General features: G+C 43.3%; 1 protein-coding gene across 1 annotated transcript in view; it reads right to left on the minus strand.

The window, feature by feature from the left end:
• LOC144818544 (alcohol dehydrogenase 1-like) overlaps positions 1–13,091 on the minus strand; it is a 357,072-nt gene that overhangs the window by 76,077 nt on the left and 267,904 nt on the right. The window lies entirely within an intron of this gene.

Below are 13,091 nucleotides of genomic sequence, written 5' to 3' on the forward strand. Positions count from 1 at the left end.
ATGCAATACATAGTTGCAATTAAGCGCAGTCCAGCAGCAAATGGCAGCTGAGGGACACTACAAGAAATAAATAAAACCGGAGTTGGTGTCGGGTGAGGAGGTAAATCTAAAACTGAGGAGAAAAGCAGTACACGAGTGCATGGAACATGTGGGGTGGGGAGAAGCACACGTGAGCACCAAACACAAGGGAGATTTTAACAGTGAGGGGACCGATATTGGACCGTGGGAGAAGCACATACAAGAGAGCTGGAACATATGCACTCTCAGAGCTTAATGAAAGAAAAAAGTAGAAACCTAAAAGTTAGTAGCACAAGAAAGACGGTCAGCCAATCAAATATATGATGCAATGCCCAAGGGAAAGGACAAACAAGAAGAAAGAAATCAAATAATTAAAACTAAAAATATAAAAAAAATAAAAACACTCACCACAATACAAAAACAACAACTGACTACTTCCAGAATTTGCAATGGGGCCGAGAGACTCGTGCAGTTCTGGATCACCATGTTATTTTGTGGAGCTGAAGAGCACCCTCTTAAAATGAGCGGCTCAATCCTAGATGCTGGCTCTTACAGTGCACTCAGATAACCTGCCCCAATCGATACTGGACGCAAGCTCTTTATAGACCACCTACAGAAGACACTCCACGCAAGACCTGGGCTGTAAAGGAACCTATGGAAAGCAGTCTACAGCTTATGCACAAGGAATATTAATTCCTCTGAGCGATCCGGATGGGGGCTCGCTCCTTTAGGGCACCTACAAAAGAGCTTCTCTGCTGCATACAAGATGGGGGCTCTTACAGAGTACCCACAGAGGAGTTACAGCAGGTCAGCAGATTACAGCTTGATCCTGGATGAGGCAGGGCACCAGCTACCCACATAAATTACTGTGCTCCTCATCACAGCGGTCCATCGCTCAGTGCCTTAATGTAAAGGGAATAATTACCATGCTCCATGCCTGCCTGACACTTTCTAACCACACACCAAAAAAGTTTATGCCAAACCATTACCTAGGTAATACACATTTACCTTGGATTAAGACCTACAAGGAGAATGCAACGTGTACAAAGATAGCTAGATGGCAGCGGACAGAACCTGACAATCTGCAATAAAGTATTTGCCCAACCTGTGGACACCGCAGTTGCTGCTAGAAACAAATGACTAATGTAGGGCTTTAGAAGACTGACGATGCATCCTCAAACTCTTGACCCTCCAGAGATGGAGTCTTGACACAATGCCCTACATTGGAATGATAAGTTACTCATGTACAGACCCCCCCCAACTTGCTACATAATAACAAAGATTGGAGAATACCAATCAGCAGAGCGCTCAGTGAGAACCCTTCATAAGAAGCTAAATGCACCCTCTTGATGCAAACTAGTGTGATCAGCCCTTTTCCAACTGGGGAACAGCCACTCACATGCAAGAACAAACCACTGTATGATTATACTACTGAGCATCCCCTCGCAATACAAGTAGAATTCACAGCATAGCATTCCCAGTCTGGGGGGCCACCAGTTTCTAGATGCATCTTTAAGCCATCAGCACACCACAGTAAGAAGTTACTATCCTATCAGTTAATCAGTTTACGAAGGCCCTTTCATTTAGTTTATAGAATTCAGGTGGTTTGTTTGGTTTTGCAAGACTGCAGCGAAGGAGAGCCCGGCGTAATTCTGCAGGGGTCCAATCAAGGACCTTCGAAGTGCATAAACCTAAGAAACTTCTCAGCAAAGACAGGTCCTATGTAGGCAGCGTCTTACTCATCTCATTGGCAGGATAGCTCTGAAACGTAGAATCAAACAATCCAGTGGCAAAATGTGCCATGGGTAGGGAATGCACTCCCATGTCAAGTTATGAAATTCTGGCGGTTCATTCATCTCTTTAAAAGATGTTTATAATGGCCCTCGTGCTGCAGGTAGAACCGTGGGAAACCATCTTCAAAGAGAAAGTGGTCACTATAAATTTCGACTGAAGAGACCAACATGGTGGTTCCTTGTGTGCAAGCCCAGGTCCATTGCATCACAGAATATCAGCAATTACGGACTTTCCTGCTTACTTTCGATATAGTATCAATTAAAATAAAAAAGTAACCCATCAATGGTGCTTAGTTTGTGAAGCGGCAGATTGGTATTCGTCGATGCAAAGTGGTTACCAATAATGTCATAGCCCTACAGTGCAAACCAGTTATGACAGACTTCAAGAAACGAATTTACTGTAGCAGGCAGCGACGGGCACTCAAAGCCTACATGTTCTAGGTCCGTAGGAGACGGACTGCTTGTACTCTATGGTACAATGGGCCTGGGGTTGCCAAGTAACCGTCTCAGCGGGAGGTGGTCTACTTAGGCTGTGGGCTGGCACTGGCCCCCCTTCCACATTTTTAAGTCGAAGTCTACTAGACCGTGCATGCCTTGTTGTCGCGAGACATTGTGGCTCAGTAATAACACTCCGGCTTGGAGCCGACAATGCTTACCATTGGCTGGCTTTTATGCGCACTCATTTAGCAGCTTCTTATTCGTGCTACAGTTTGTCAAAATTGCGTTTATTCCTGCTGTGGAGCACAGACTGCCTCATTAAGTCTGAGAGGTTACTTTCACTGCTTGCTTTTGAAGAACTTATTTTGCTGGTTTTAAGCACACCACGACAGCGCATGCATTTAAGCAGTCAGTGTACCTCAGTTGCTCTGTCGCATGTCTGCTTCTCCCACTCCCCCCATGCTGCACTTGCCCATGTGCTTCGACGCTGCCTTCTCCAACCCCAGTGCTGCTTCGGCCCTCCGCCCTTTCCCCGTGATGGTTCTGCAATTACTTTTTAGAACAACATTTTGGAAAATATTTTTCAAATCATTTTGGGAAATGAAAAAGAAAAACTCCTGCATTACTTTGAAGGTGAGCTCCTACATGCTGCGTGCATGCACAAAACTACGTAGGCACCTGCGTCAAATGAGTTTTGTCCGCAATCTTCAGCCTTTAACAGTTTTGGGGACACTGCATGTGGCTACAAGTGACTGGCAAGCCAATGTGTCTCAAATACGAGCTGTATTCACTTCAAATGCTAGTCAACAGCTCAAATCAGAGATAGGCCTTAACCCCGTTCTGATCAAAGTTCTCAACCTTCATAGAGCCCCCATCTGGTGAGTGTCAAAGGAACAAGAAGGAACAATAAAACAATTACTGCTAAAAACAGAGGGAATAACATGGGGAGCTGGTAGTGTGCAGGGCTTGTCGCAGTAACTTTAAGTGGTAGCTGTGGGCCCTGCCCTTTGTCAGGCACACGGACAGCGGGAGGGAAACGGGGACACAAACAGCGGGGGGGCAGGAACGGGAAGACGGACAGCGGGAGAGGGGTGCGGGAACGAAAAGCACTCACCTGGACCTGGACTTCCTCCGGCGACGGTCGGCCGCGGAATGACGAAAATAAACCTCAACAACAAAAAAAGAAACCCCGCCCACCGCCGCACTGACGTGTCCAAAGGGGCCGGATCACAGCCGCATGACGTAGGAAAGGGGTGAGAAGAGTAAAAATGGCCGGAACGCCCCCGAATCTGCTCCGCAATTGACGGACAGATCTCTGTTCCAATGGCTAGCCTCCATTTATGGAGCTAGCCAATGGAACAGAGGGCGGATTCCCAAGCCACTCTACTGTTAACAGAAGGTTTTCGCCTGCGTCGAAAAGCTGCGCGGTGCGCAGCTTTCGCCAGGCAAAACCTAAAAAACAGAACACAGAAAAGGACATAAAGATAAAAGGAAGAATATGGGGTGTTACAACCCCCCACTGAAGCAGCTTGAGCAGGGTGGGATACAATTGGGAGTTCAGCAACATAGACATTAATTTTGCTGTTTATGGCTCCTTTAACTTTTGATTGTTGATGCTGGCCTCAAAAGAGAAGCTTATAAATACCACTGCAAGAGAATAGCATGATGAATCTTTGATGGGCACGAAAGGAAGAGATGGTGCGATAGAGAGAAGAATACATGGAAGGAGGATGGTTGGGAAGAATAATTGTTGAATGTCTGGAAAGACAATAGGTGGATGAATGTATAGAACAAGAGTCAATGGATGGAAAGAGAGAAGGAAGGATGGTAGAGGGAATAATGGATGGATAGAAAGCTAGATTGATGCATGAATAAACAGACAGGAGGAATGAACAGACAGATGGGTTGATACATGTATGGAGGCAGCAAAGAGTGGATGAACGGGATTAGAGAAGGAGGGGTGAATGAAAAGAATTGTGGCTGGAAAAAAGGTGGGTGTATGGAAAGAAGGCTGGATAAGAAGAAGCCTGATAAGAAGGAATGATGAATGGGAACATGGTGGCTGGATTGAGAGGTAGAAGGGTGGATGGACTGGTGAGATGGAAGGATGGATGGATTGATTGATGGGGAGGGAGGGAGGGAAAGAAGGAAGGGAGGAAGGAAGGAAGGAAGGAAGGAAGGAAGGAAGGAAGGAGGGAGGGAGGGAGGGAGGGAAGGAAGGAAGGAAAGAAGATGTATGGATGCATAAATGGATGGATAAAAAAACCAAAGGAAAAGACAGAAGGATGGAGTGAAAATATAAATTAGCAGACGGATTAAAGCTAATAAATGGATAGAAAGAATAATGAGAGAAAGACAGAAAAGTATAAAGAGATAGATGGCTTGATGGATTTAAAAATATAGAAAACGCTGCAGAGGAGGGAAGAAAAGATATCAAAGTCAACAAGAAACCTAGAAAAGAAAAAATGAAGTAAAAATACTGAAAAAACTGAAACATGGATGGAGAGAAGGGGGAAGGAAGAGACAAAAATAAGGGTGGAGAAATTAAAGTGAAGAAAATATGGAAAGAAGGAAATAATGGAGGAGAAAAAGATGGAAATAAAGGAGGAGAAAAAGATGTAAAAACAAACAGTGAAGCAAACAAACAAGGAAGTAAAGCAGGAATGAAGTAAAGAAAGAAAATAAGGTGGAAACAGATATGTGATGCAAAAGATGGAAAGATGGAAAAGGTGGAAAGAAAAGAGAACAGAAATATGGAAAAAATGTAGACATATAAACAAAATAGATGGACAGAAGTTAAGATGGAAAGAAAGATTAAACAATGGAAACAAGGTGTCAGAACACCGTTCAGAGGGCCGCAGGGTAAGCAGGTGTTACTGGGCCAATCGAGATGGTTGAGGCTGTTTACTCCTGATGTCCGGTGGTCGATTCTACTATGGATCCCGCTCAATTGGGTCAAGCACCTCCTTCTTCACCTGACTCTCAATTGGATTGGTAATGTAGCGCAAGCTGCCAAGGCTCCCTCGGAGGTAAGTGTAGATACAGATCAGTGAACATGTCATAACTCATTGTGCACACAGCGCACACATTAAATCAAACTCCAGTCAAATACTTATTTTGTATAAAAGAAGTATTCTAATTCTAAATCTACACATGCAAAGGTAAACGACGTTCAGTATGAAATAACACAGTCCCCTTTGAGGTAGGCACTAGGCTTGAGCAGAGCAGAGCTCATGGAGTTTCACTTGGCGGAATTCCACAGAGTTCCCGAAAATCTCTGCTGTATTTCACAGAGTTCCACCAGCTCGCAGAGTTCCGAGTCCTGAGCACTAAGAACACATAACAAGCATTGGCATAGCCAATAGGTCTCGCTTTTGGGACCTTATAAGTATTTAGTTTTGCAGCACAATATTCTTGGTGCAACAACATCAGCTGTTGCATGGCTAAACCTTGTACCTTATAAGTGTTTAGCCATACAACAGTTTATGTTGTTGCACCAAATATATATTGTGCTGCATAACTAAATACTTACAAGGTCCCAAAAGTGAGACCTATTGGCTATGCCAATGCTTGTTGATGATTTGCAGCAATATCCGTTAAACCTTTGCCAAAGCAAACTTAGATTTTATTAGAACAAAACATAAATATTGTTTGCTATGAAAAAAAGCATTAAAATGTATTTAACAACCTTGAGTTGAAAACATTTATGGTTACAATTCAAAACATGAATCACACACGGATGCATGGCTCTGTGAGTAGAATAGTACACAGAGCAAAAAGCTGCACGCTGAGCACCCCACAAATGCTCAAAGCATGGAGTGCATATGGAGATTACTGACTGTGTTTGAAGTATCAGCGTGACACAGTTAACAGTGGCACACCACACACATGCATTAAACAGGGCTTGTAGCAGAATGCTCTGTACTATAGTTTGTGTATGTCAGAGCTACACACAAAGCACATCCCAAAGGAATGCACTGTGTGAACCCCACTCCACCACGAAATTGGGACTGAAGCTGAAAGTTATGGTATAGAAGCGGGCGCCTGCAGGCAAAGTATGGTGTAACTTAGAAAATCAACACACTGACTGTATGTTCCAAACAAAAACGGTAAATATGGTCTTCATAACCCGAGACTGCTGTCCTTATTAAAAGGATGAAGGGTACACCAGAAACATTTTGTGTTCTGCATCACTGTAAATTGAAACAAAATTGGTTGCTGACATTTGCATACAAAACAAGTCTTTAGTGTGAGAACCTTAGTGGCTTAGCTTTCAAACGCCTTTGCCCGTGTATACAACATGTAAACATGAAATGTTAACCGTAGAGATATGAGGATGCAGGTTGTCTTTACGAGTAGGGTGTTTAGAATATGGAACGCACCTGCTTGTGCCAAGAGTCTCAGTTTGGTTATTTGATGTATGTGGCTTGTAGTTGTAGAGCGAATGTTTGTGTCTTTTACGTAGACTACTCCAGGGACCAATAACAGTCTAAACTTGGTAGTTGGATCCTGCAAGTCTATGCTGGAAACTCACTTTCCTTGAAGATATTAAAACATTACCAAAATGTCCCAATCGATTTCAAATGCGCTGCCAGACTCACCTTAAACTCTTCTTAATTCTGTCATGCTCCCCTATTTTCAAAGAACTGCACTCACTCCCAAGTGGAGCTAGGATTGCATTTAAGGCTCAGACTAGAGTTCATTGATGTCTTTCCTGAAGAAGCAAATTAGAAAAGGCTATCCTATGTAGATATTATGCTGTAGCACCTCAGACCTCCTAGGTGGCAGCTCTGTCTCAGTACAAGTTCTTATTTTATGGAAAGCCGCATTGCCTTCCGCGCTTTACTTTTAATGTTAAAAGTAAAGCGCCGGTGCCGTGATTATACCATAAGTAAAGAAATAGATGTTTTTGTCTTTTTCTTTACTTTTGCTATAATCGAGGCACCAGCGCTTTACTTTTAACATTAAAAGTAAAGCGCTAGTGCCGCGATTATAGCAAAAGTAAAGAAATAGAAAAAAACATCTATTTCTTTACTTTTGCTATAATCGCGGCACCCGCGCTTTACTTTTTAACATTAAAAGTGAATTGCGGGTGCCGCGATTATAGTAAAATTAAAGAAATATGTTTTTTTAATTTCTTTACTTTTGCTATAATCACGGCACCGCGCTTTACTTTTAATGTTAAAAGTAAAGCGCCGGTGTGGCGCCTTCACCTCCACCAATTGCATACATAGCTGATCATATAAAAAAGAGACTACTACGGCGTCCAATATTTTCCAGTCATCTGATGACTACACTCGCCGATGGTTCAGTGTCGGACTGCTCACGGTGTTTCCAAGTAAGTTTCTGCTTGCGCCCTGTTAGGCTCCGTTTCTCAACAACAAGCAGCTATAGATAAGGGTTTTTGCGGTCCTGTCTAGTAATCTTTCTGGCATCCTCCACCAACCGTAGAACCTTAGCTATCGGTCTTAACTTCCCCATAGAGTCAGTTTCCCCCAGACCGACATACAAGGGGGTTAGTGGTCTTTTCCTTCTGACAACTAAGATCTATTGCTCTATGACAGTGGTCGGCCTGAATTTAAATTCACTGATATTCCACATAGAGTTAGCTTCACTTATACCTTGGGAATTATAAAATTATCGAGGTGCCGGATTTTGTATTTTCTATCTATCGTGCATTCAGTGTTGCAGGTGTCTAAGCCATTTAGCAGTCGGTCATTGTTGTTGACAGGTAAATATCTTTTAAAGCAACAATAGACTCAAATATGTTTTATAGAACTGAGGCCAGTTGTGTCTTTGTGGCGCTACACCCAGTATTTTGATAGGGTCTAATTTATTTTCCATGCAGATAACATTGCCTCATCTCATGTTTGCGTGTTTAAGAGTCCCACCACAACGTTGTGAATATTACAACTACGAACTCAGGCTCTTGACCTTCAATTTTAAAACTGGTAATCACCGTACCATTCGTTTATAGCTTTATTTCAAGCTTATTTTTAAGTTGAGATATAGGAAGCGTCATAAGTAGATGCATTTCCCACCCCACATAGGTTACTTTGATTCAGTCGACTTCGAACAACATCTTCCCGTCTGAAACGATCTTGCGAACCATACTTGCTTCATTTCCAGGTGAATTACATATCGCATTACTTACAACCATGTTTTTTCCTTTCACCTTGATCAATTAAGTTTATTTCAACTGACAAACGTGTCATAATAATGTAGTTTACATAGCAGCTATACAAAAGGTTGTTTTATGTATCTCACAGTATTTTATCTGTTTAAATGATGATGACCTATGTGACCATTGGAATGCTTAGATAGGTACAACAATGTTTATATTGATTTTAGTTTAAGGCTTTTGAGATGTTAAGTGTTCTTAGTATTCTTTTGACATCTACATACAACCATTAATTGAGTTGTTTCTTATAGTACTAATCAGTTTCCAGACAGCACTAGGAAGGAGTGACATGTCTAATATCATTTCACAATGACAGAGTTTTCTGTTACACGGAGTTTTAAGAGATTTTTTAATAGATGTAATTTGAATGATTTTTATGTTTTCAATATGTTTTGATAGTAATATCAATTTATTGTTTTAATTAGGGGGTTGTCCCAGCAACAAATGAATATTGTCCTGATGATGGTCTTCTTGACGACTACAATATAAGACCGAAACGTCGACACTTCCATCATCTCCAGAAGCGTTGCGCTGGCACCAACACACAACCATTATTAATTAGTTCATTTGGTTGTTTGCTATATCCACTAGGAGTTGATACCTTTGTTGTGAACTAATGAGTTGATGCGAACTATATCTCTGTTCATAACTCTTTTTGCTTGATTTGCTCTAATTGTATCTCCCCATACGATGTTTTGACACTCAAATATAAAATAACTCTTTGCATATAATTTATTTCCTCCGTGCCTTTCTTTTTCCTTCCATTCTTTGTTAAATATGCTCTAGTCTGCTAAGTGTGATATCAGTTCTGATTCACTGGAGGACGATACATTTGTACTACTCCTATTTGCAATCTATTGCTGTTCACAAACAAGTCCCTTGTAGCATACATTGTCCTTAAACGGGTGTTGCGATTATAGCAAAAGTAAAGACATGGACACAGACAGGGCGGAGAGAGTGGGCGCGCGGCTGTAAAAGTGAACGCAGCTGCAGCAGCCACACGCTTAAAGACCTGTGAAAGACAGATGGTGGCTGCGCACGTGCACGCTCGCATGAAGGCAAGCGCTAGGCCAGCCATGGCAGCATTTTTTGAAGCCCTTACTAAAAGTCTCGCCAGACCAGCGCATGCGCTTGGTCAGGCGAGACCTAAAAATGAATCACATCACCTTCAAAAGATATTTATAAGACTTTATTAATATCCACTAGGTGGCAGTAGAGTTCTAAACTAATTTGGGCCTGATTAGGAGTTCAGCAGCCAATCGGACCGTCGAACCCATAGTGGCCGTACCTGGATCGCCAGAGTGGCAGTCACCTAACATATGACACCAGTGAGAGGCCCTAATATTCTGGCTATGCCATTGCAGCACTGCAGAGCATATTAGGAGTTTCCTCACGCTACAGTTTTCATGGCGGTCAGGCCGCCATGACAACTGTGGCAGAGAGGAAACAAAGGGTGCACTACAGGGGCCCCTGTTGCATTAGGGCCATAGGGTGACTGCAAGGGGGCATATGCCGTGCTCCCCTGTGTGCATTCACCCCCTTTCCTGCATGGCATGAACTTTACAGTCCATGCTGTGCAGGAGCAGACTTTGGCGCTCCACCTGCGATGCCTTTTTAATGGGCACTGCCATGGGAACACTAAAGGTCCTCCCGCCAGACCACGAGGTAACTCATATTCTGGCAGTCACCCAGCAGTGAGTTTTGGTGCTGTGGGAGCGGGGCGGTGGCATAGCAGCCCGCTCCCACAACACCAAACTCATGCTCAGGCCCTTAGTACAATCACTGTTTCCACTCTTAGCTCAAGAAGTGCAGTGCAGAATGTTCTGCTTGGTATTGTCTAATTGATGAGTGTGTCTTTTGTGTTGATCAGTATTGTGGAGGTAAGCTGAGGCATGAAACAGTTGATTGAACGTTGGCTTGTTTGTTCATCACGCTTATCCTCCCCTCGCCGGGGCAGGGGTGAGTAGTAGGAGTTCGAGAGGACAGAGATGGCTGGTGGGGTGGGGCAGCACTCACAGTGACTGGTGGTGGTAAAGGGCAGATTTATCTCAGCCCACTATAAAACACGAGGTGGGTGATCGAATAAAGGGGGACATATACTCTGCTACAAACCGACCAATGTAAACAGAAACACCTGTGTCACGTTTCCATTGTAATCTTTGGGAAGCACTGAAAGACTGGTATGAAGCGCTACAAGGTACTCTAAGCACCAAGACCCACCCACGAAAACAGAAAGGTACACAGCACACGCTGTCTGTCAAGATGTTGTTGGGTTGGAAATGCTGTCTGATGGTCCTGGTCGAGGGGGGGTTCCGAGCTCGGTGTCAGTGGTAACTAATGGAACATGTCACCCGACGGCCTGTGCTTTCTAGCGCTTGCAGTGATGTATTCAGTCTTGTTTTCAGCAACCTTTTACCGATGTCCTTTTTTTATCAATCTCCCTGAAACCTAAAGCAGATGAACATACATATGTCGAAAAGGAGAATATTTTAGCAATCAAGAAGATTATGTAGAGGCATGCGGAGTTAGCTTCAAGCTCTCAGAGTGTGCACTTTTTTGTGCTTCATCCCAAGAGTCTTCCATGTACGTACCCAGCTACTGTCCTTGATCAGCGTCTTTTGATAGCCTCCTGTTTTTTCTATGTTGTGCTCTGTCTATTATCACTTCAGGTGGTGCACTTGCGTTTCAGGTCAATGCAGGATGGCGCTGAAAGCATATACAACGTGAAGCAGCTGTGAGGCTCTTGCCAGAGCTGACAGTGTGCATGCATGATAAAGCCAAAGAGAGGACTGTCGGAGCTCACAGTAGCAGGAAAACACATGCAGTGAATTGTCAGTGTGTTAGCAAAATGGTAGGGTACACTTTTCTTTGGAGCCAGATTGAAGGGAGATGGCTGCTCTCGCACACATTTTAAGGTCAGCGTGTCGAGCGTGGGCCTAGCTCACCCAATCTAATGGCTGGTTTTGTGCGCATGAGGCAGCAACAAGGGCATATATGCTTGAGCGTGCTCATGCTCTGTGTCAAACTGAGAGCAGGATTTAAATTGCACCCAACAGCTTCCGAAATTTTTCTCTAGGACAATGCGAAACATTAACTAATAGATAAAAACATCAGCAAAATACTAGAGGTGGGCGCTGCTGCATCGGCAAACTCCGCTATGTGGTGGTAAATGAGTTTTTGCAGAACCCCACGCTTCTGTATTAAACAGTGTGCGTAGATTGAGTCTGTGCTGCAGTCGCTCTGTACTGCATCGGAGTTTGTTACTTTAAATACCCATTGCCAATGCACATACATTTACCAAGAGAACACTGTTCCACACATCACCCTCTGTGTAGTGTATGGCTTGCACGCTCACATGCACTCAGCACGTTTTCACTACGCATGCACCTCTAGTTCAACCTACTAATCATCATATGGTATGCCACCACCACCTTGCTACTGCTGTTTACCTCCTGGTGAAGGGAGTAGCCTTCCACCACTGTGAGGGTAGCACTTTGGGCACCCATCTCAGATTGAACAAGATCACAATCCATGAGACAGGCCTATGCCATGGTGCAGATGCATGATTCGTGTTCACCTATTACAGAACAAAATCATCATTAGAGACCCAAACAACGATTCAGTTGGGCACTCACGGCAGGGGTGCATGTCTTTATCATGCAGAGGACTTTTCCATCCCAATAGATGCCCCCCAGATCAGAACACCTGAACCAACTCCAAACCTGGAGAGGTTGGGTGGTCAGATCAGTAAAACCAGCAGGAAAGTCCATCAGCCTTCCCATTACTCCATCCGGCTTTGTGCTCCACAACAAAGTCTAACCCTTGCAATGAAAAAGACCATCTCTACAACTTCGGATTCTCTCCCTTCATAGCCATCAACCATTTGAGTGCCTTATGATCTGTCTGCACCAAAACTTGATGCCAAACAGATATGGGCGGAACGTATGCAAGGCCCACACTATGGGAGAAGACTTTTCAGCCCGAACACAAGAACAGAAATATGGCAAGGAATAAAGAAAGAGGATAAATATGAAAGAAAAAAGTTGAAAATGGATATTAACGATAAAAGGAAAGAAGGAATGAAAGAAGAAAAGACATCTAAAAAGAAATTAAAATAAATACAAACATATTGAAAGAATGGGGTTCCCTGCAAATGTTGATGGGGTTGATAGGCCTTGACTGTGTGATTTCACTACACAATTTCTGTTTAACCCCTGGTTTCTTAACACAATGTATTTCAACACGTCAATAAAATGCGGTGTGGCCCCATATTTTCAAGATTTGTTTTTGCAGAAGTGACCCCTTCAACATCTCTATTGTGTGGCAGCCACAGTAGACAACTCTTGATGAATTTGGTTCTTTCATGAAAGCAATGCAGAACTTTCTGGACAGTCTCTACCTTTTTAACCCAATTCTTTGAGAACTGAGGTGCAGAATATCCTTTTGGGAAATGTTATTATGAGAAATCTCTTGGTAGAGTAACCTTCCAGTGCCAGGCTCACTCACCCCAGTTCTCTAATAGCTTAGTGCCATTTGGGATATGGTTCTAAAAGGGAAATACTTAATTTTTCTGGCTACCTCCTTACTGGTATGTAAAAAGATTCAAACAGATTACAAAAGACAATTATTTTTAAGTCCATGTCACAGCAACACAGATGGCC

This window comes from Lissotriton helveticus, chromosome 2_1 (genome assembly GCF_964261635.1).
Source record: "Lissotriton helveticus chromosome 2_1, aLisHel1.1, whole genome shotgun sequence".
Classification (NCBI taxonomy): domain Eukaryota; kingdom Metazoa; phylum Chordata; class Amphibia; order Caudata; family Salamandridae; genus Lissotriton; species Lissotriton helveticus.